This window comes from Bubalus bubalis, chromosome 5 (assembly GCF_019923935.1).
Source record: "Bubalus bubalis isolate 160015118507 breed Murrah chromosome 5, NDDB_SH_1, whole genome shotgun sequence".
In the NCBI taxonomy this organism is placed as follows: domain Eukaryota; kingdom Metazoa; phylum Chordata; class Mammalia; order Artiodactyla; family Bovidae; genus Bubalus; species Bubalus bubalis.
Window position 1 is genome coordinate 71152853 of NC_059161.1, and position 24343 is coordinate 71177195.

Consider the following 24343-nt stretch of genomic DNA (forward strand, 5'->3'; position numbering starts at 1 on the left):
AGAAAGATTTATTATAGGAGGAAAGAAAGAAAGTGACTGGCTTTAGAGAAAAATCAGGGCTCTCTTTTTATAGCCAACCCTGGTTACACCCTTTTAATGGGGAATTGTGTCCCAGAGGGAGGGGGCCTCAGTTTATCTTTAGCCTCCAGCTGGGATCTTGTAGTCATATACTGAAGGGGTCTCTCACAGTCGGGTGGTCACATAGTCCTAGGGATCTCATGATTGGGTGGTCACGTAGTCTTGAGAAACTGGTACCAGCACGGAAAAACAGGATATTGCCTTAAGGAATAAACAGGATGCCCACCAAGGCAATGTGGCCACTGTGACTTCATCTCTTGTTAATCAGGTCACCACAATGGTCCATATTTTAGCTATATGCTATAAGCCCCTTATAAACCCTAACAATTATAGTCAGGTGAGATTTATAAAATGAATGTGCTGTGCTTAGTCACTCAGTTGTGCCTGACTGCGACCCCATGGACTGTATCCCATCAGGCTCCTCTGTCCTTGGGGATTCTGCAGTCAAGAATACTAGAGTGGGTTGCCATGCCCTTCTCCAGGGGATCTTCCCAACCCAGGGATTTAACTCAGGGCTCCCACATTGCAGGCAGATTCTTTACCATCTGAGCCACCAAGGAAGCACATAAAATTTGTATTGAGACTAAATATTTAGCTTTGAAATGGTTTAATGATACATACACATTTTAATTCTTTCTCCACTGAGTTTTGAGTCAATGGCTTGTGTCAAAGAGGTTAGATAGGATTTGATTTACTAATATTATTGTTGCATTAATATATTGTAGCACTGAATGTACCAGTGCTGAGTAAATCTAAGGGACAAAAAGCTCAGTGACAGCGAGACAGGAAGAGAAAACGAGCATAGGAGATCGGACTGCGTGCTTATTGTGGTTGTTCAGTCTCACCTATCACTTTGCTCCTTTTCCCTGGAAGAGTGGCTGGTGAGAAGAACAAAAGGCAACATAGTTTTCCAAGTAAATCTTAAGAGGCAGTAGTTCGTTCTTCCTTGTAAAAATGGGTGCAGGGAGAATGAGGGATGGTTGTTTGCCCTCCTAAATGGCATTTATGCATTCAAGAAATAAGGACTGGGATTTATTAAGGCAGCAGAAATGAGCAATGAACAAAAGACAAAAGATTTCATGTTTATTTCATTTTCATTACAGTGTGTATCTGTGTGTGGAAAAGGGGATAAATATATTTAATAACTAAGTTATATAGCACTATAGACAGCAATTAGTTGTATCTGGGCAAAAAAGAATAGTCAGAGGAAATGGCAACCCACTCTTGGTATCCTTGCCTGGAAAAGTCCATGGACAGAGGAGCCTGGCATGCTACAATTCACGGGTCACAAAGAGTCAGACATGAATGAGTGACTGAGCATGCATCACACAGGGAAAAAAGAAATTAAGCATGATAAGTGAGGAGTGCTGGATAGAACTGGAGGGTGGCAAATTTAACTTGGGTGTTTGGGACAGTCTTAATGAGAGGTAACCCACTTGAGTGAGGAAGCTCAGGGGAAGATGTTCCAAGCAGACAGGAGACTCTGAAAAGAAAGAATGATGTTTTTCAGGAAAGGAGAGGAAGTGGATCAGGAAGGAGAATAACTACCACAAAGCTTGGACAGAAATAGTGTGTGAAACTGTCTGGGTCTGGGATCCTTTCTTATGGACATCCTGTGTAAATCTTTCCAATTTATTTTCATTTAAATAGCCTGTTCAAGTTTTCTAAGTCTATGAGTCACAGTTTGCAATGTATATTTTAACAGAAAAAAACAAAAAAAACACTCCATGTAAGACACTTGATGGGATGAATCTTGACTTTTGCCTTTAAATGCCATTTATCTACTTTTAGCATTTACAGTCTTGTTGCTTTTCTTTAAAAATGTTTCTTTGCAAAAGCTTTTAATTTAAATTTTTTCAAGATAATTCTTTAAGTAGTTTATCAAAATACTTCACTGTACATGTTTAAAAATAAAATTAAACTAAGAAAAACAAATTTCCTGCTCAGTTCAGTTCAGTTGCTCAGTCGTGTCTGACTCTTTGTGACCCCATGGACTGCAGCGTGCTAGGCATCCCTGCCCTTCACCATGTCCGGGAGCTTACTCAGTCTCATGTCCATTGAGCTGGCGATGCCATCCAGCCATCTCATCCTCTGTTGTTCCCTTCTCCCCCTGTTTTCAATCTTTCCCAGCATCAGGGTCTTGTCCAGAGTCCATTCTCATTGGAATTTCCTGCTACATGGAGCCTATGTGTGTGTATGTGTGTTAGTCACTGAGTCATGTCCAATCCTTTTCAATCCATGGACTGTAGCCCTCCAGGTTTGTTGTCCACTGAAATTATCCTGACAAGAATCCTGGCGAGAATGGGTTGCCATTTACTTCCCCAGGAGATCTTCCCAATCCAGGGATTGAACCCATGTCTCCAGCGTCTCCTGCATTGGCAGGTGGATTCTTGATTACTGGAACAACCTGGGGAGCCCTATATTGCTTATAAGTTATAAGTAAACTAATTTGTGAAAAAGTGCTCTAATCCCAAAGAGCAGGGTTCCATTATTCCCTTTTTCATTTTATTACTATCTTTTCTGGATTCTGAACTTCTGAGTTTTCCCAGAAGATATCTCAATGTAGGCTTATATGTGTGTGTGCCAGGGGTGGCGGGGTAGGGGGTGGTGGATGCTCAGTCATGTCTGACTCTTTGTGATTCCACTGACTGTAGCCCACCAGGTTCCTCTGTTCATGGGGTTTTCCAGGAAAGGATACCGGAGTGGGTTGCCATTCTCTTCTCCAGGCTATCTTTCTGATGAAGGAATCAAATCTAGGTCTCCTGCATTGCAGGCAGATTCTTTACCATCTGAGCCACCAGGGAAGCCCTGTAGGTTTAGATATGGTGGTTTACTTGCTAAGTCAGGTCTGACTCTTGTGACCCCATGGACTGTAGCTTGCCAGACTCCTCTGTACATGGGATTCTCCAATCAAGAATACTGGACTGGGTTGCCATTTCTTTCTCCAGGGGATCTTCCCAACCCGGGAGTCAAACCCGGGTCTCCTGTATAGAAAGGTTTAGATACAGAAACTTAAAAAGCAAAAAAATGAACTTCTGTTAGGATGTCATCTGATTAGGCTGAAGCAAGGCATTTATCTACCTATATTCACAGTAGCGTTGCTCTGACCTGGTGACTCTCTCTTCTGTTTTTCTGACCAAGTATTTCAATATTCTACAGTCAATTATCTTCCTTATTTGTCTCCTTCAGTGTATTCCAGCTCCATCTCACAATAGCTAGAATAATCTTTTCACACACCCTCTCACTCATAAACACTCAAGTATACTACTGAAAACCCTCTTAAAGCTTCTTAAATCTCCTAAATTAGAGATTATAATATTGAAAATGACCAGTTGGGCCCTGAGTAATGGCTTCTTTTTAGGTCACTCAAGCTTTATCTCCCAATTATTTTCCTTTCTTTCTTCAAGTTTATCAAATGCTTCTCTCCAAAACCTTCACATTTGCTGTTGCCCCTCCCTAGGTTTTTGTCTTCCCTTCCCTGAATTCTCCCATTATAACTTTTTAATCCATTGAACTTTTCCACCTTGCATTTACTATATTAAGTCATTAAATGTATGTACTACTACTTGACTAATACCATTTTTCTACTAGACCATAAGCTCTTTGAGGGCAGAGACAATTTGCTAATTCTTTTTCATTCAGAACATGACAGTTTTGTAACCTTACAGCAGCAGCTAATACATTTTTGAGGAATGAATAAATGACCTCCTTGAAAGTTCTAATTTTTTCACATCACTTTCTCGCCTCTTGTCAGCTTTTTCTTGTCTTTACTATTTGTCTAGTAGACTTTTTGACCATTGTTATGTTGTTTGGTCACCAAGCTGTGTCTAACTCTTCATGACCCCAGGGACTGCAGCATGCCAGGCTTCCCCAACTTACTCAAATCCTTCCCTCCAATCACATTTTCTTGCCTAGGCTTTGGTGCACCCACCTGCCTACCTGTCCTGTTAGATTTTCCTATATAAAAATCACAAGCCAGACAGTTTAGTAAGACTGTAATTCAGGGTCACCTACCTCAAATGTTGCTGCAATCTTATTACTTTTTTGGGATTGGCTCAGGCTGTATTGGAATGGCTGCAGCTATGGGGTTGGCACCTAGACTTCTACTCAATTTCTGGGGATCTAACTCATAAAAAAAGATAAAAACAGGATTCACCAGTAAGCTGAGAAAATCAACAAGATCTCAGTATTTCCCATCTCAGGGTTCTCTGGTAAGATGAGTAGAAATTTGAGTCCAGTGAGCCTCTTCCTCCTTCTAATTGAATTGGAGACAGAGGACCTGTAGCACAGGAGTTGCTGATTCATCCTCCCCACCCCATCACAGGGGGAAAGTTAAAACAAGGAGAGAAAGGAAGAGTGGGTTTCACTGCCCACCAGTGCTCCTTATTCCTCCCACTTTCTCTGCCCCATATTGAAAACGTCGGTCTAGTACATCATTCTACCATTCAGTTTTCTGTATGACCTTTATTATCAAACACAAAAATTGAAGTCTAGCATTAGATTTAACTGCTTAACTGTGCTAGTACTAACAGTTCATTAATACTTTTTCTTTATAATAAGAAATAATACCTTTATTTCTCAAATGTTGGCATCCTGTAATTTTGCTTTAGTAAGATTGCAATACAGTAACACTAATTAACTAAAAAAAAAACACCATAATAATAATACACATAATGCATTATTAACCAATACAGACAAAATGAAAAAATGTGTAATGAGTTGTTAAATGCTAATTCATCAAACAATTACAAATAATAACAGGTAAATAATGGAAAGAAGTTAGAGCAAAATGTTTCAGATAAAAAACTAAGCATAAAATGCTGTGTGATTAAATAAAAACTAATTCAGATATTCCATTTCTTCTCCACACTGTCTCTTGGTTTTACAATAACTTTCAACAGAAGTGTCACACCTATTTTTACAAAGTTATTCTATAAGAAAAGTCCTAAAATATTCTTAATGTTATGTTTATGCTGATGTTTGTACTTTTGTTATATCTTTTGGTTGGTTACATTGAATAAGCATTTAATGATGCAAAAATGATCTAGAATGTAGTTTATTTTCCTGAAAGTTACATTGAACATAAACCATTCTTATGACTAAGACACTTCTTTAAAGAAAGAGGAATCCAGTATTTTAAAGTGAGTGAATCTGCCAACATTTTTATCACAGAAACCAAATGTTTAGAGTTTTTAAAAGCCACAATAGAATGCAGGCATAGGGGAACCCATTGTGACCTAGCAACTCAATTTTGAAAGTTTTACTAGTCAAGTATATTTAATATATATTTAGAAAACTGATGCTAAAATTCATGTTAACTGTACTTAATTGTAGTAATCATCTCTAGATACCCAAATACTGAACTATTATGTTGTACTCCTGAAACTACTATGTCAGTTATATTGCAATTACAAAATAAAAAGAATATAGATTCTTTAAAAATTTTCTCAAATTTCTATTAAAGGTATAAAACAATGTACGCATTTCTCTGAGCATTATGCTACATACAAGGTTGCTTTACTCATTATATTTTCAAAGAAGTGCAAATTGTAGATAAAATAAAAAATTCATCTAGAAATGTCTGTTTATTTTAATAAGCTATGTCTTTGAAACATTAAGTTAGGAAGAATAATCATCAAATCAATGGACATGTATTTGTGCAAATTCTGGGAGATAGTGAAGGACAAGGAAGCTTGACATGCTGTAGTCCTTGGGGTAGCAAAGACTAAACACAACTGAGCAACTAAATAACAACAATCAACATATTTAAGCATTTGTTTATTACTTAAAGGAATAGCATCCCGGATGTCCAACATATCCAGAATTCTCCCAAGGAGATTACTGAGAACTACTGGCACCCCACTCCAGTACTTTTGCCTAGAAAATGCCATGGACGGAGGAGCCTGGTAGGCTGCAGTCCATGGGGTCGCTAGAGTCGGACACGACTGAGCGACTTCACTTTCACTTTTCACTTTCATGCATTGGAAAAGGAAATGGCAACCCACTCCAGTATTCTTGCCTGGAGAATCCCAGGGACGGCGGAGCCTGGTGGGCTGCCGTCTATGGGGTCACACAGAGTCGGACATGACTGAGGTGACTTAGCAGTAGCACCATGCTGATTATTTAATTTTAGATGATTATTTTTTGTTGTTTTTCTAACAGATCTTTGTATTTTAACATGATTGTTAATTTACAGCTATTGGGAAAAAATAATTCAGAAACTAAAATCCTGTGCACCTTTACTCATGTGTGCAGGCTCAGTCACGTCCAACTCTTTGTGACCCCATAGTCTACCAGGCTCCTCTGTCCATGGGATTTTCCAAGCAAGAATACTTCAGTGGGTTGCCATTTCCTCCTCCAGGGGAATCTTCCTGACTCAGGGATCAAACCCACTTCTGCACTGGCAGGTGAATACTTAACTCCTGTGCCATCTGGGAAGCCCACTCCCTTACCCAGTTTCCCCTAATGGTAACTTTTTGCAAAACTGTGGCACAATATCACATCCAGGATGTTTACACTAATTCAGTAAAGACCAAACATTGCCATCAGCTCCAGGGCCCCTCATGCTGCCCTTTTATAACCACACCCACTTCCTTCCAGCCAAGGCTTCATCCCACCTACTTCTCCGAATCTCTGACAACCACTAATCTGTTGTCTAGCTCTGTAATTAGGTAGTTTCATAAGTGTTTTATAAATGGAATCATAGGGTATGCAGACTTTTGGAACTGCTTTGTTGTTGTTGTTGTTGTTTAGCCTAAATCTCTGGAGATTCATGCAGGCTGTCATGTGTATGAATAATATTTCTTTTTATTACTGAGTAATATTCAGTGTTAGACATATGCTAGAATTGCTTTAGACATTTACCTGTTCAAAAAATTTGGATTGTCTCCAGTTGTGAGCTATTTCAAATGAAGTTACTATAAATATTTGTGTACATTTTTGTGTGAACTGAAGTCTTTGCTTTTATACAATAAATACCCAAGATTTCAATTACTAGGTCATCTGTTAACTGTAGGTTCCCTCTTTTCAGAATCTACCAAAGTGGTTTCCAAAGTGTTTGCACCATTTTACATCCCTACCAGCAATGTTTTAAGTGATAAACACCAACAGTTAGTGGTATTTTTTTATTTTTTAGCTATTCAGATATGCATGTTGTGGTATCTCGCTATGATTGTAATTTGCATTCCTTTAATGGCTAATGATATTGAATATATTTTCATGTACTTATTTGTCATCTATATATCTTCTGTTAAATGTTGCTTCATTTCTTTGTCCATATTGTAGTTGAATTGTATGGTTTGTTAAATTTTAGTTTTTTTTTTAAATATCTCCAAAGTACTAGGCCTTTGCTGAATATAATGTGTGCTGATATTTGTCCCGATGTGTTTCTTGTCTATTCATTACCTTAACAGGTTCTTTCATAGAGGAAAAGTTATTTTCATGAAGTTTAATTTATCAGATTTTCCTATTGTGGATCAGGTTTTTGGTATTATACTAAGTTTAAGAGCTATTTGTTAATTGCTCACTTGTTTCCAACTCTGTGATCCCATGGACTGTAGCCCACCAGACTCCTCTGTCCACGGAATTCTCCAGGCAAAAATACTGGAGTGGGTAGCCATTCCCTTCTCCAGGGGATCTTCCTGACCCAGGGATTGAACCTGCGTCCCCTGTACTGTAGGCAGATTCTTTACTGTATGAGCCACAAGGGAAGCCTGTTAGAGTTTTTGTCTAACTAAATTTTTTCTTGTATTTTTCTAAAAAATGTTTTATAGTTTGACATTTTACATTTAACTCTGTGATATTAGTAGTTAATTGCTGTCTATAAGCCTTATGTTGAGGTTCTCTGGTTTTATTTTTTTACCTGTATATGTTCATTTGCTTCACTACCTCTTACAAAGTTTGAAAAGTCTATCTTTGGTCAAGTGTACATTTGAATGTCTATTTACAATTAAGTTCCTTAAATCTATGTATGTGTCTGTCCCTCTCACATTATCAGAGTCTTGATTACAATAGCTATATAGTAAGTCTTGAAAATAGGTAAAGTGACTCCTTACACTTAGTTTTTATCAAAACTATCTTAGCTAATCTAGTTCCTTAGGTTTTATACTTAAAAAATAGTATAATTATATGATTTAGCTAATCTAGTTCCTTAGCTTTTATACTTAAAAAATAATATAATTATGTCTATGATTACAAAAACTCTTTGGGGAATTTTGATGGAAATTCTGTGTGATGATTCATTTTATGGCCAACTTGATATATATGTGTGATGTCCATGTATTGTGTATATCATAATGAAGGTGAAAGAGGAGAGTGAAAAAGCTGGCTTAAAATTCAATATTAAAAAAAAAATAAGATTATGGCATCTGGTCTCATCACTTCATAGCAAATAGAAGGGGAAAAAATGGAAATGGTGACAGACTTTATTTTCTTGGGCTGCAAAATCAATACGGATGCTGACTGTGGCCATAAAATTAAAAGATGCTTGCTCCTTGGAAGAAAAGCTATGACAAACCTAGATAGTGTATTAAAAAGCAGAGACATCATTTTGCTGACAAAGGTCCACACAATCAAAGCTATGGATTTTCCACTGGTCATGTATGGATGTGAGAGCTGGACCATAAAGGCTGAGCACTGAAGAACTGATACTTTCAAACTATTGTGCTGGAGAAGACTCTTGAGAGTCTCTTGGATAGCAAAGGCATCAAGACAGACAATCCTAAAGGAAATCAACTTTGAATATTCATTGGAAGGATGATGCTGCAAGTGAAGCTTCAATATTTTGGCCACCTGATGCGAAGAGCTGATTCAATGGAAATGACCCTGATGCTGGGAAAGATTGAAGGCAGGAGGAGAAGGGGATGTTTGGTTGACATCACTGACTCAATGGACATGAGTTTGAGCAAGCTGCAAGAGATTGTGAAAGACAGGGAAGCCTGGCGTGCTGCAGTCCATGGGGTCACAAAGAGTCAGACACAACAGAGCAACTGAGCAATAATATCAACAGCAAATGTAATCATATGGGTCACAAGCGAGGTGATCAGAGTCAATGAATATGTCAGTACTGAGACAGAAGTCAAAGAGAAGAGAAGATGCTACACTGAAGTCTTTGCAGGTAGAAGCGGAAGCCACTGGCCAAAGAATGGAGGTGGTTCTTAGAGGCAGAAAAAGTCATTGTTTCTTCCCTGGAGCCTCCAGAATGAAAGCAGACCTGCAGACACTGATTTTAGCCCAGTTAATCTGATTTTGCACTTCTGACTTTCAGAACGTGAAGATAATAATTTGTTTTCTGTTTTAAATCATCATGTTACAGGCAATTTATTACAGTAACAATAAGAATCTAGTTTATCATGGTAGCCCTCTTTTCTATTACATGAAGTTCAGCTTTCTAAGACTAACATCCAAAGGCCACCATTCTCTAGTAGCAAATGTATATGATCTTTTATCTTCTATAAGAGGTTTTCAGTGATGCTTTCTATTCTGCACCAAATTAAATATTTGCTATTTCTTATACCTTTTCTCAGTTGAGTCTTTGCTTACATTTACCTTTAAACTCACACACATCCTCTTCTCCTTTCCATAATAATTCATCAAAGTCCCAGTTTAATGTATAGCTCACTCTGATGTTTTTATCTAGTTTTTATTGATATTATGTCTTTTTCCCCCGTTCCAATAATGAGTGTCATTACCTGTTTCGCTTAGACAGCTGTTATAAATGGTTTTCTAGTAAAGTCTTCTGTGAACTTTTTGCATCCCACTCTCAACTACTTCATATAAAAATGAATTGCAAATGTTTGAGAGAATTTTTGTTCATAGTTTAGCTTTTTTAAACTTCAGCAGTGCCTCTAAATATAGCACACCTATTGCAAAGAACAGAAACCACTAAAAGTATTTTGAGTAAAGGGAGGATATTTATGCAAATAAATGTTTGTTTTAATAACATTCATGCAAGAAAAGAAAAAAATAGAGGAGAAAAAGGAACTAAATAGAACTAAACTATTAGAATAGCAAGAAGCAAGAACACTTTCTTACAACAAATGGCTTCATGTTCTGTTATCTTATTTTCCTCTACCAGCAACCCTTCTTAAGTGTCTGTTTCCTCTCACATTATCATGCACACTGCTCTAAACCTAATTGTAGGTTAAATGAATTAATTGTACAATATAATATAATACAAATACAATTCATCTAATCGCATCTAAGTTTTTTTTAGTTCAAATTATCAAAAGATTAAGAGTAAGACTGTCCAAGGACTTGAGTGTTTGCAATAACGTACCACTCTTGGTCCAATTAACTTTTTGTATGAATGGGGATAGAGTTAATACATAACATAGCACAAACTTGTACCCGAACTTGAATAGCAAAGTTCCGTAGGAAAGGAAGGTTGGATATAGGGAATTTAACAAATGTCTATCGCAGAGCACAAAATTAAATGAAATAAAAGTAGTACCTGACCTCAAAAGACAGGAAAACTTTAATGTTGTGTATAGTCTGTGCATTGGACTTCAATTTAAAATGATAATATTAGTTTAAACAGATGAAAATGTCTGTTCATGGTCTTGTTAGCCAGCATGAGAAATTGTGCTTATGAGGTTACTGTATTTAAGCCAGAATTTAGCAGTATAATCTAGGGAGTTATATGAGTTTCTGATAGAAGTATTTGTACCTTTATTTGCTTTTTATGTTTATTGGTTTAATGGTTTTATTAGTCCCTATTTGCTTAGTTACTTATATTACTTTGATACCAAAAAGCAAAGGATTAATAGAAATGAACATCTTATTCATAGGCATACCTAGAACTAAAATGTAACCAAAATCTATGAAGGGTTTTATGTGCATTTATTTCATTTAACCACTTCCATTTATTTTTATTTTTTTTTAACCACTTCCATTTATTAGTCATAATTGGAACACTTTTTAAGCTTATAAAATATATGTGTAATACAAGTAATGGCTTATAAAAATACACAGGCATATTTTTCTCATAAAATGGGAAATAGCTGTCAGAGTTATAGAAATTTATTAAAAATAAAATAAGACTTTTCTGAAGAACCAAATTTAAGAACTTCTTTTTCAAGTTGCAAAGTATATCTTACTATCTTTCATTTATTCTAATTTTAGCAAAAACATAGAGCATTATTAAAGTTGTCTTAAATAAGTTATAATGAATTATAACTCTTATTTGAATATCAAACCTCTGGCATTTGAATAAGCCTAAGGATGGGAATCTTGGTTTTCCTCTATAACTATCTTGCTCACCCACAGGTGACTTCCCATGCTCTTCTTTCTTTGTGCTTAAATATTAGTATTTGCCACAACATCATTAACCTATGGATTGTTCCTTGTCGAATTCACCTAAACCAAATAACAACTATTACATTTATAAACCTAAAACCTTATTTTCTGTCCAAGTTTCTCTGCTGAGCTCTTCAACCATATCTAACTTCTTGTAGTTCACATACACTGAGAAGAAAATAAAAGTGAAAGTTTAGTCACTCAGTCGCATCCTACTCTTTGCGAGTCCATGGACTGTAGCCTACCAGGCTCCTCCATCCATGGGATTCTCCAGGCAAGAACACTGGAGTGGGTTGTCCTTTCCTTCTCTAGAGGATCTTCCCTACCCAGCGATTGAACCCGGGTCTCCCACATTGTAGGCAGACACTTTACCATCTGAGCCACCAGGGAAGTCCTACATACACTTAGACAATGCATAATTAACTATGAAACCAAACTGTTAAAATTGAACGTATATGGCAATTCCCTGTTGGTCCAGTGGTTACAACACTCCACTTCCACTTCTGGGGCCTGGATTTGATCCCTGGTTGGGGAAATAAGAAACTTGCAAGCCACATGGTACCTCCAAAATAAAAGTTGAACATATAATATTTTTCTCTTCTGCTTACAGCAGCACTGTAGGTAACCTGCAAACTCCCTTTATCTCTGATGTTGATTATTTGATGCATTACCACATTTGTCTCCAAGACTGAGGGATTATTTCCTCACGATTTGTGAATATTGCTAGCATCAGCTCTCCTCAGAAAATGCCTCCTCTGAAAAGAGGCACTTCATGAAGTGTCACTTTTTCTTGGGAAGTCCATACCTATGACTGTTGATCTGGGAGTATGAATATCAGTCTCTTTACAGAAAGCAGGGTCATTCTAAAGGACTTTCTCAGCTCTTTCCATTTCTTTCTCTGTGGCATTAGCATAAGCCTTGTTCAGAACTGTAACTTACTCCAGATTCTCTCTCTGTCCAAGCCTGTTCCAAACTCATCCTGTGCAGGATGAGAAAGCAGATGCCAAGATAAAATACTTTAAGATTTTTCTGAAGTTCCACACTTAACTTTTATTTCCAGTTCCATGGTATAGCTTTCTATCTTGGGATAGGATGGGATGTTGAGGGTGGATCACCTACTAACTCCCTGACCATAAGGACACCATCATCACTAATGAAGACAACACAGATAAGACCTAGTATAAGGAAGACTTGCAATTGTTATTTTGGCTGTGGTAAGATGAGATGGGGCAAATAGATGGGGAAACAATGGAAACAGTGACAGACTTTATTTTCCTGGGCTTGAAAATCACCCCAGACAGTGACTGCAGCCATAAAATTAAAAGACATTTGTTCCTTGGAAGAAAAGCCGTAGTCAATCTGGACAGCATATTAAAAAGCAGAGACATTACTTTGCCAACAAAGGTCCATCTAGTCAAAACTATGTGTGTTTTTTTTTTTTTTTTTTTTTTGTAGTTGTGTATGGATGTTAGAGTTGGACCATAAAGAAAGCTGGGCACAGAAGAATTGATGCTTTTGTACTGTGGTGTTGGAAAAGATTCTTAAGAGTCCCTTGGACTGCAAGGAAATCAAACCAGTCAATCCTAAAGGTAATCTGTCCTGAATATTAATTGGAAGGACTGATGCTGAAGCTATAATCCTTTGACCACCTGATGCAAAGGGTATTCATTGGAAGGACTGATGTTCAAGCTGAAACTCCAATACTTTGGCCACCTGATGCGAAGAGATGACTCATTTGAAAAGACCCTGATGCTGGGAAAGATTGAAAGCAGGAGGAGAAGGGGATGACAGAGGATGAGATGGTTGGATGGCATCACAGACTCAATGGACATGAGTTTGGGTAAACTCTGGGAGTTTGTGAAGGACATAGAAGCCTAGCATGCTGCAGTCCATGGGGTCACAAAGAGTCGAACATGACTGAGTAAGTGAACTGAACTGAACTGAAGGTGAGATGGAATTCCAGTGGAGGAGGGTATGCTGTTAGCAACAGTGCACTAGGTTGCTGAGTGTAAATAATGCATTTGAAAAAAGATAAGGTAAAGGCGAGCATGATTAGGGCTTCCCAGTGTGCTCATGTTAAAGAACCTGCTTGCTAATGCAGGAGATGTAAGAGATACTGGTTCGATCCTTGCGTTGGGAAGATCCCCTGGAGGTAAGCATAACAACTCACTCCAGTATTCTTGCCTGGAGAATCCTGTGGACAGAGGAGCCTTGTGGGCTACAGTCCATAGGGTCACACAGAGTTAGACATGACTGAAATGACTTAGCATGCATGCTCGAGCATGATTAATCAGCAGCTAATGGCCAAATGTGGAGGCCAGAAGACCCCATAGTAGCATTTAAAGAGGACCTGGTTTACTTTAGCCGGAGGGAAGAGAAATTTGAGTAAAAGGGCCCCTAACGTAATAATGCTTGCTAAGTTGCTCAGCCCTGTCCAACTGTTAGTGAATCCCTGGACTGCAGCCTGCCAGGCTCCTCTGTCCATGGAATTCTCCAGGAAAGAATACTTGGGTGGGTAGCCATCCCCTTCTTCAGGGGATCTTCCTGACCCAGAGATCAAATCCGGGTCTCTTGCACTGCAGGCAGATTCTTTACTATGTGAGCCATGAGAGAAGTGTAGACTGATTGGAAAAGACTGTGATGCTGGAAACGACAGAAGGTAGGAAGAAAAGGGGGAGACAAAGGATGAGATGATTGGATGACATCACCAACTTAATGGACATAAGTTTGAGCAAACTCTGGGAGATGGTGGACAGGGAAGCCTGATATCCTGCAGTTCATGAGGTGGCAAAGATTCAGATGTGACTTAGTGACTGAATAACAAGAGTAGCAGATTCCCAAGAAGTTTGAACTCTCATTTGAGGTAGGTTGCTCTGGCTGGATCAGGGCATTTGTTGAGAAAGAACAGGACCCTCAATCATGGAATGAGGACTTCTGGGTTTATGCCCCTGAGAATCTTGAATCTTTAGATCACTTGGAACCCTCTGGTTCTGGTAAGGTAGACCACACTTTTCTACTAAGGGCCACGTTGTTTGAAGACAATGCAAAGGTGTCCCTTCATAGTACAAAATAAGCCATTACACTGTGTCTGCTCACACCTTCCCTCTTAGTCACTAACTCAGAGACCAGGGTTAAGCCACAGCATAATTTCACTGTGGACTTTCTCAGTCCTATTCATGAGTAAATAAACTATACTTCAAAATACCTGAGAATCTAGCCAACATGTACCAGCAGGAGCAAAGACTTCATGAAATTGCATCAAGTGGGCATATGGACGTTTACTTAAATTTTGGGATGGACTTTAAAATGTAGAGTCATTCAATTATTGATAGAATTGAAAAGAATAAGGCTCAGAGAGATCATTTAGCCAGTGCTTATAGGTACAAAACAGTATGATCCTACAAAAGAATATTAGGACTCTACTATCAACTATAAACAAAACTAGTGGAGGTGATGGAATTCCAGCTGAGCTGTTTCAAATCCTCAAAAATGATGCTCTGAGAGTGCTGCACTCAATACGCCAGCAAATTTGGAAAACTCAGCAGTGGTCACAGGACTGGAAAAGGTCAGTTTTCATTTCAATCCCAAAGAAAGGCAATGTCAAAGAATTTTCAAACTAATGCATGATTGCACTCATTTCACATGATAACAAAATAATGCACAAAATTCTCCAAACTAGACTTCAACAGCACATGAACTGAGAACTTTGAGATGTTCAAGCTGGGTTTAGAAAAGGGAGGGTAACCAGAGATCAAATTGCCAGCATCCTTTAGATCATAGAAAAAGCTGGAGAATTTCAGAAAAACATCTACTTTTGTTTCACTAATGATGCTAACATCTTTGACTATATGGATCACAACAAACTGTGGAAAATTCTTCAAAAGATGGGAATATCAGACCACATTACCTGCCTCCTGAGAAACCTGTATACAGAACAAGAAGCAACAGTACAACTGGACATGGGAAAATGAACTCATTCAAAATTGGGAAAGAAGGATGTCAAGGCTGTATATTGTTACCCTGCTTATTTAGCTTATATGCAGAGTATATCATGTGAAATGTTGGGCTGGATGAATCACAAAATGGAATCAAGGTTGCTTGGAGAAAGATCAGCAACCTCAGATATGCAGATTGATACCACTTTAATGGCAGAATGCAAAAAGGAACTAAAGAGCCTCTTAATGAAGGTGAAAGAGGAGAGTGAAAAAGCTGGCTTAAAACTCAACATTCAGAAAACTAAGATCATGGCATCTGGTTCCATGACTTCATGACAAATAGATGGGGAAACAGTGGAAACAGTGACAGACTTTATTTAGGGGGGCTCCAAAATCACTGCAGATGGTGACTGCAGCTATGAAATAAGATGCTTACTCCTTGGAAGAAAAGCTATGACCAACCTAGATAGCATATTGAAAAGCAGAGACATTACTTTTTCAACAAAGGTCCATCTAATCAAAGCTATGGTTTTCCCAGTGGTCATGGATGGATGTGAGAGTTGGGCCATAAAGAAAGCTGAACATAGAAGAATTGATGCTTTTGACCTGTGGTGTTGGAGAAGACTTTTCAGAGGCACTAGGATCCTCTGCAAGGAATTCAAAGCAGTCAATCCTAAAGGAACCCAATTCTGAATATTCAATAGAGGGACATGCTGAGCCTGAAGCACGAATATTTTGGCCACCTGATGAGCAGAGTTGACTCATTGGAAAATACTCTGATGCTGGGAAAGATTGAAGGCAGGAAGAGAATTGGGTGACAGAGGATCAGAGGGTTGGATGGGATCACTGACTCAGGGGACATGAGTTTCAGCAAGTTTCAAGAAATGCTGAAGGACAGGGAGGCCTGGCATGCTGCAGCCCAATGGGGTCACAAAGAATCAGACATGACTTAGTGACTAAATGACAGCAATAAACTATAAAATTGCAGAGTTTAATACTTAAATGTGGGGAATTTTTTATAATTAAAGGAAGAAATAAATGCCTCTCCATCACAGATACATTTGATAATTCCCTTCATTGTTATTTCATTTTAAACTTGGAATGAAATATTTGACTTTCAAAGTCATTTTGTGAGCAGTGTTTCTAGCAAACATTACTATCTGTGACTTCTTGTGTTTGTGTGTATGTGTGTGTGTGTGTGTGTGTGTGAATTTTCCAGCACTTACATATGTAGACCTTAGAATATATTGTACTTTATTTTTCCCACACTGAGAGATGGAGGATTAAAGACAAAAGGCAGAACCACCACCTCCACATAATTTGTTATTTATCAAAGTTTTCAACATTTATATTCAAGTAGAAAAAAACAAAGTTGATGAACTCCTCATAATTTCATTGATTTTTTAAATTTCAGAGTAGTTATTCTCACTTTATCCTCCTTTTCTTCTGGTGTGATGTAGACTGGTATTGGGAGAAGGCAATGGCACCCCACTCCAGTACTCTTGCCTGGACAATCCCATGGACGGAGGAGCCTCATAGGCTGCAGTCCATGGGGTCTCTAGGAGTCGGACATGACTGAGCAGCTTCACTTTCACTTTTCACTTTCATGTACTGGAGAAGGAAATGGCAACCCACTCCAGTGTTCTTGCCTGGAGAATCCCAGGGACCAGGGAGCCTGGTGGGCTGCTGTCTATGGGGTAGCACAGAGTTGAATATGACTGACACGACTTAGCAGCAGCAGCAGCAGCAGACCGGTATTTTGCTTAACAGTGAGGATTTTAGCATCTGATTGCCTGATTTCAAACCAAGACTTATCCACTTGCAAGTGTGAAACTTAAGAAAATAAGTCACTACAAATGACCCAGTTTCATTCCTTTTTGTATGTATACAATGAAATATATTGCATATATTAACAATAGCCAGGACATGGAAGAACCTAAGCATCTATCAACAATTGGATATATATATATATATACATCTGTGCCACATCTTTATCTATTCATTTGTTGATAGACATTTAGGTTGCTTCTATGACCTGGCTATTGTAAATAGTGCTTCCCTGGTGGTCAGCTATTAAAGAATCTGCCTACGATGTGGGAGACCAGGATTTGATCCCTGGGTTGAGAAGATGTCCTGGAGAAGGGAAAGGCTACCCACTCCAGTATTCAGATCTAGAGAATTCCATAGACTGTATAGTCCATGGGATCTCAAAGAGTCAGACACAACTGAGAGACTTTCACTTTCACTTTTCACCACATCTTCTTTATCTGTTCATTTGTTCATAGACATTTAGGTTGCTTCCATGTCCTGGTTATTATAAATAGTGCTACAATTAACATTGGAGTATATGTGTCTAAAGGTGTAAAGACTGTCATACAGAGTGAAGTGAGTCATAAAGAAAAATAAATATTGTATACTAATGCATATATGTAGAATCTAAATGAAATGGTAATCATGATCTTATTTGGAAAGCAGAAATACAGACACAGACATAGAGAACAAACATATGGATCAATACCTAGGGGGAAGATGTGGGAGAGATGAATTGGGAAATTGGGATTGACATTTATAAATTTTTGATACTATACATAATATAAATAATTAATGAGAACCTACTGTAGAGCACAGGGAACTTTACTCAATGTTTTGTGGTCACCAAAATGGGAATGAAATCCAAAAACAATGGATATATGTAAATGTATAGCTGATTCACTTTGATGTACATAGAAATTAACACAACATTGTAAAGCAATTGTACTCATAAAAATTAATAAAACAAAAAGAAAAGATGTCAGGCCCGGTGTGCCTCAGCTTCCTTTTTCTGTAAGATGAAAGTAACCATAGAAACTATATTATGGATTTGTAATGATTAAATGAATAAAATCTGTAAGCTAAATAGCATAGGGGCTGGGACATATGAAGGATTTAATAAATATTAATAGCTATTAGCAATTACAGAGGGCATTCTTTCATTACTCTGATAAGACACTTGATGTGTTTGGCCTAGAGTCATCAACACCAACTAAAGCTGATACCTACCAATTATAGAAGCTAATTATTATTATTATTTTTCTGAGTAAACCTTATTCATTAGAACTAATTATAATAAAACACATAACCATGCCTATTCTTATCTGCAACCTATGCATCTAATTAAAAAACTGCAAATAGAAACAAAAAAAAAAAGCTTAAGAATTAACTTTAGTTGTTATAGTACTTTAAACTCTGTCATATATGTAGTACATTAAAGCATAATGGATATAGCAAAATAGATCAAGTGAAATCATTAATATACAGTTTTTATATCATCTTTGATTTCTACAGTGCAGTTCTGAAGGTCAATATAACAGTCATCATATTGCCTGATTTCCCAGGCAAGAATACTGGAGTGGGTTGCCACTTCCTTCTCCAAGGGATCTTCCAGACCAAGGGATCAAACCCTCATCTTCTGCACTGGCAGGTGGATTCTTTATCAATAAATCACCAGGGAAGCCCACAGAATGACAATAGCCCATTAGTATTGCTTCTTAGCTCTCTATAAGCCCCAAATATCTGTCATTAAGGACCAAGGGACCAACTGAGTTGTTACTCACCTCTCCTAGGCTGTTTTTCTTTGATTTGCTTCTTTATTTTGTCTTATTTTTTCCTAAAATCTTGCCTGCTTCACTTATTCAAGTTAATGTCCTAGCCCCTACAAACATTTGCATCCATGATTAATATTATACCATGATATTCTACATGTGTATTGTAGGAAAGAATAAGGCAAGTCAGAAGGAAATGCATAATTAAGAATAAGAAAAGAAGAGAAAACTTGATGATGAGAAGAAAGGAATAAAAAAGAGAAAGGATGAAAGATAAAGAAAGAAAGGAAGTCCACTAAAAGAAGAAAAAAAAAATCACCCAAATCTCCTCTATTTAGGCTGGAAGTTTCCTATCATAAATGACTTAATATCCTCTTAATATAATTTATTCTATCCCTTGTTAATGTTTATTAGTAATTTGTTTTAATTAACTTTTACTGTTTCATTGCATTTCAGTTTTCATGTGTGTACCATGTTTGATCTGGAGAAGTAAATGGCAACCCACTCCAGTATACTTGCCTGGAGAATCCAATGGACACATTCCCTTCTCTAGGAGATCTTCTCAACCCAGGAATCAAAACTGGAGAGGGTGTGGAGAAAAGGGAACCCTCTTACACTGTTGGTGGGAATGCAAACTAGTACAGCCACTATGGAGAACAGTGTGGAGATTCCTTAAAAAACTGGAAATAGACCTGCCTTATGATCCAGCAATCCCACTGCTGGGCATACACACTGAGGAAACCAGAAGGGAAAGAGACACGAGTACCCCAATGTTCATCGCAGCACTGTTTATAATAGCCAGGACATGGAAGCAACCTAGATGTCCATCAGCAGATGAATGGATAAGAAAGCTGTGGTACATATACACAATGGAGTATTACTCAGCCATTAAAAAGAATACATTTGAATCAGTTCTAATGAGGTGGATGAAACTGGAGCCTATTATACAGAGTGAAGTAAGCCAGAAAGAAAAACACCAATACAGTATACTAACACATATATATGGAATTTAGAAAGATGGTAACAATAACCCTGTGTACGAGACAGCAAAAGAGACACTGATGTATAGAACAGTCTTATGGACTCTGTGGGAGATGGAGAGGGTGGGAAGATTTGGGAGAATGGCATTGAAACATGTAAAATATCATGTATGAAACGAGTTGCCAGTCCAGGTTCGATGCACGATACTGGATGCTTGGGGCTGGTGCACTGGGACGACCCAGAGGGATGGAATGGGGAGGGAGGAGGGAGGAGGGTTCAGGATGGGGAACACATGTATACCTGTGGTGGATTCATTTTGATATTTGGCTAAACTAATACAGTTATGTAAAGTTTAAAAATAAAATAAAATTAAAAACAAAATAAAACAAACAAACAAACAAACAAAAAAACAGATATTTCCAAAAGGCTTTGTGAGTACTTAAAGGAAGCAAGCCAATTTGAAGCAAATAACTTGAGTATTAGCAAAAAGAAAAAAAAAAATCTCATATTTATACATATAGCATAATGAGCAGAAAAACACAATAAGGGAAATACATTAAATTAGCATAATTTTATTTCACTATTCAAATCTGAAGCTTGGAAATTGATTTTGTTTCAATTACTGCATTTGCTTGTATTTTAAATCTACTCTTGTGTTTGAATTTGATACTTTTCATTGTATAGATAACCATGTTATCAGTTTAGGTCTGTCGCTCAGTTGTGTTTGACTCTTTGCAACCCCACCATTCGCGACACACCAGGCCTCCCTGCCATCACCAACTCCCGGAGTTTACTCAAACTCATGTCCGTCGAGTCGGAGATGCCATCCAGCCATCTCATCCTCTGTTGTCCCCTTCTCCTGCCCCCAGTCCCTCCCAACATCAGGGTCTTTTCCAGTGAGTCAACTCTTCTCATGAGGTGACCGAAGTATTGGAGTTTCAGCTTTAGCATCATTCTTTCCAATGAACACCCAGGACTGATCTCCCTTACAATGGACTGGTTGGATCTCCTTGCAGTCCAAGGGACTCTCAAAAGTCTTCTCCAACACCACAGTTCAAAAGCATCAATTCTTCAGTGGTCAGCTTTCTTCACAGTCCAACTCTCACATACAAGACCACTGGAAAAACCATAGCCTTGACTAGATGGACTTTGTTGGCAAAGTAATGTCTCTGCTTTTCAATATGCTGCCTAGGTTGGTCATAACTTTCCTAATTTCATGGCTGCAATCACCATTTTATACTGTTACATAATAATATAAAGTTTTGTTTGTTAAGTTTGTTCTTATTGAAAGAGTACTCACTCATAGTTATATTTGGTCAAAGTAGATAATTAATAGATTGAATATTTATTTTTATTACTTTAGATTGAAATTTGCACTGGATTGTCTTATAACACACCAAAAATACTGTTTGATGAAAGTTTCAACTTCTTATAAAATCATTGACCTGCATCAGTTCAGTCCAGTTGCTCAGTTGTGTCTGCTTCTTTGCAACCCATGGACTGCAGCACACCAGGCTTCACTGTCCATCACCAGCTCCCAGAGTTTGCGCAAATTCATTTCCATTAAGTTGGTGATGCCATCCAACCATCTCATCCTCTGTCGTCCCCTTCTCCTCCTGTCTCTAATCTTGCCCAGCATCAGGGTCTTTTCCAATGAGTCAGCTCTTTGCATCAGGTAACCAAAGTATTGGAGCTTCAGGCTCAGCATCAGAACCTCCAATGAATATTGAGGATTGATTTCCTTTAGGATTGACTGTATTGATCTCCTTGCAGCCCAAGGGAATCTCAAGAGTCTTCTCCAACACCACAGTTCCAAAGCATCAATTCTTCAGTGCTCAGCCTTCTTTATGATCCAACTCTCATATCCATACATGGCTACTGGAAAAACCATAGCTTTGACTAGACAGACTTTTGTTGGCAAAGTAATGTCTCTGCTTTTTAATATGCTGTCTAGGTTGGTCATAGCTTTTCTTCCAATGAGCAAGCGACTTTTAATTTCATGGCTGAAGTTAACATCTTCAGTGATTTTGGATCCCAAGAAAATAAAGTATGTCACTGTTTCCGGAGAAGACAATGGCACCCCACTCCAGTAAGTACTCTTGCCTGGAAAATCCCATGGACGGAGGAGCCGGGTAGACTGCAGTCCATGGGGCCGCTAAGAGTCGGACACAACTGAGCAACTTCACTTTCACTTTTCACTTTCATGCATTGGAGAAGGAAATGGCAACCCACTCCAGTGTTCTTGCCTGGAGAATCCCAGGGACGGGTCAGCCTGGTGGGCTGCCGTCTATGGGGTCACACAGACTTGGACACCACTGAGGTGACTTAGCAGCAGTAGCAGCAGCAGTCACTGTTTCCATTGCCCTCCATGTATTTGCCATGAAATGATACGACCAGATGCCATGATTTTAGTTTTTTGAATGATGAAATTTAAGCCAGCTTATTCAGTGGCCTCTTTTACTTTCATCAAGAGGCTCTTTAGTTCTTCTTCACTTTCTGTCATAAGGGTGGTATCATCTGCATATCTGATGTTATTGATAGTTCTCCTGGCAATCTTGATTCCAGCTTGTGCTTCATCCAGCCTAACATTTTGCATGAAGTACTCTGCATATAAGTTAAATAAGCAGGATGATAATATACAGCCTCAACGTACTCCTTTCCCAATTTGGAACCAGTCCATTGTTCCATGTCTGATTCTAACTGTTGCTTCTTGACCTGCAGATTTCTCAGGAGGCAGGTCGGGTAGTCTAGTATTCCCATCTCTTGAAGAATTTTCCACAGTTTATTGTGATCCACACAATCAAAGGTTTTGGCATAGTCAATAAAGTAGAATTTGATCTGCATAATCTTATTTATAATAATAATTATTATTATAGGCATTTGTTATCATGCATTCTTTGACTCAAATTCTACTAAAAGACATAATTTTTAATTTTTGAAATTAAATTTTTCTTTCATTTTCAAATTTAAGCCCTAAACCCTTTGCAATAAAAAAAAAAAAAAATAAAATTTCTGCTATTATATAATTTGAATTTTCAGAGAAAATCATGCATACTGACTTGGAAAAAAAAAATTTCTCTTACAATGAAAGTCATACAATCAGCTTATTATATATTTTAACTAGGTTATTTGTAGGCCATAGTAATTCAAGCAAAATGTAGAACATAATTTCTTTTTGTCTCATGGTCTACAAGTGATCACACTAACAGTGAAGCTAACAATGTCTTGTACTGTTAAATTATAAAATTCTTCACATTCTCCTAGCAAGATTCCTTAGAAATTATAAATACTGCTTAAATGTAGCAAAAGAAAATATACTATTAAAGATACTATTCTAAACATTATCATACAAAAGTCTTAATGTTAAGTAATAGAAAAGGTCATTCACTTTATGTAATGTTACAGTCTACAGTCCTACTGATTACAGTGCATGGGATCTCAAAAGAGTAGGACTTAGTAACTAAAGAAGAACAATATCGTCTTTCCAGTCAGACCTAACAACTTAAAAAAAAAAGCAGAAATTCCATTTTTATACTGCTGGAATTTACTTTTAGTCACATTTAGCATTTGGAATGCCTGGAAAAGATTTAGCATATTTACATACCTACCCTGCAGACCAAAACTTGATAAGCTAAATAAACAACATCTTTAGGAATGGCTGGTGGATTGCAGGTAGGCCTGAGGTATAATGGAAAGGAAACCAGATTCACAGACAGACCTGTGCTTAAACTATGGATACACCACTACCTAGATGTTTTCATTGGGATGTGTTATTAATTTCTACAGTTTTTATATCCAAACAAATATCAGAGACTTTCTAAGGGTCAAAGTAAATGGCTTAGGGAAATGAACAATAAACAGTGCTTTCCACTTATATGTAATCAAAATTGTGGGCATTTTTTGAGATATAAATGTATACAGAAAACTAAGACATACACAAAAAATCTCACAATTTAATGGTTGAAATTAGATTTATAAACAAGGAAAGCACTATTTTATATGACAAATTCCAAATGAAATAATGAACAAGTCACAGAACTATGAACAAAGTGATAGTGGAATCTAGGGAAAGAAGCAAAAATCTTCAAGAAAGGGACAGTAAACTATAAAATAATTTAAAACTTCAATTTGAAAATTTTTTGGAGGGGGAGCTCTCACTGCTATTCTGAAAAAACTGAAAACAGTCATGTTTAAAAATAATGTGACCAAAAAAATTAAAAATAATTTTGTAGTCAACACCTCTACAAGGATTTATGTTACAACTTGCAAAGAAAATGTCCTCACAGCAGAAATATTTTATCATTCAATTATCTAACATACCTTGAATTATATGGAGCACAGTATAAACATGATAAATCCTTTAACCTTTCTCATGAGAATGTCATACTGATAAACTATCATAAACATTCAAATTTAATAACATTAAAAATGTATCTTAAGTATTTCCAAATTATGTGCTTTAAACTAAATGTG